Here is a 1,094-nt window from a genome sequence, read left to right as displayed (position 1 = left end):
GTAGAACCACTGCTTTAGTTGAACAAATCGACTCCAGTACTTATTTTAAGTCTGGTATTTATTTTATTACTAGCAATGCACCCCGGCGTTGCCCGGCTGTTATGACCTAGAGCCACTTGGTATTATTTGTTCCCTTCTTATGGGCAGAGTCGGCACACGAGGAGTATGAAGCAAACAACTCTTCTTTCTAAATATGTTTTTCGGTCATTTTCTAATAAATAACGCTGAAGTTTCCGTCTACTAAATTCAGTTACAAGTCAATAATTGGTCTAGGGCTATAGTAGAAAATACTTGCCAAAGGCACCACGCAGAGGGACTGAACGTGGAATCATGTGGTTGGGAGGCAAACTTCTTAAACACAATCATTCTTGCACCTAATGTGTGTGTGTGTTTACATTTCTTGTTAAATCGAGTTTTGTATCCCACTATTTCTCAAAGTTAGCAATTCATCAAGTACTTATCTATAAAATATACGCCATATTGAAATACGTACTGAGGTGAGTATGATCAATTAAATTTTTGAAGGTGATACCCCATCATGACGGCAGTCGAAAGACTAAACCCAATAAAATAATGTTTAAAGACTTAATGGCTTCGAATTTAAGGTAACGGATTACTAACCATAAGATACGAATTCAAAATTCCGTATTGAACTTCCACTCTATACGATAACATTATATGTACATCTCAGTCTGCTTGACTTCCAACAATTAACAATTGTAATTTGAAGTTGAACGATTAGGGATAGATTAGACAAGAAAGATGTCCAGATTTCTTTAAAACTTATGTGCAAAATATTCTAAGAAAAGAATTTTTTTTCGCCACAACAAAACATGCACACACACACACATACACACACAGATATCTCTGTGATAACTTGAGGTACTACATATGACAGGCAAATCTCTCTTAAAACACACCCTTTCATCAAAAGAAAGACATAGATTTACAGTATTTGAGGAAAAAAAAAACTGTGCGATGGGTTTGCTAAATAAAACACAAACATACTTCACATTGAAATATTATCTACTAAATAATACTAATAAACTTGACGGTATATCTTCGAAGTTTCATTCTCTGGTAAAACTCTGTAT

Source organism: Octopus bimaculoides, chromosome 4 (assembly GCF_001194135.2).
Source record: "Octopus bimaculoides isolate UCB-OBI-ISO-001 chromosome 4, ASM119413v2, whole genome shotgun sequence".
NCBI lineage: Eukaryota > Metazoa > Mollusca > Cephalopoda > Octopoda > Octopodidae > Octopus > Octopus bimaculoides.
This window is presented reverse-complemented; position numbering follows the sequence as displayed.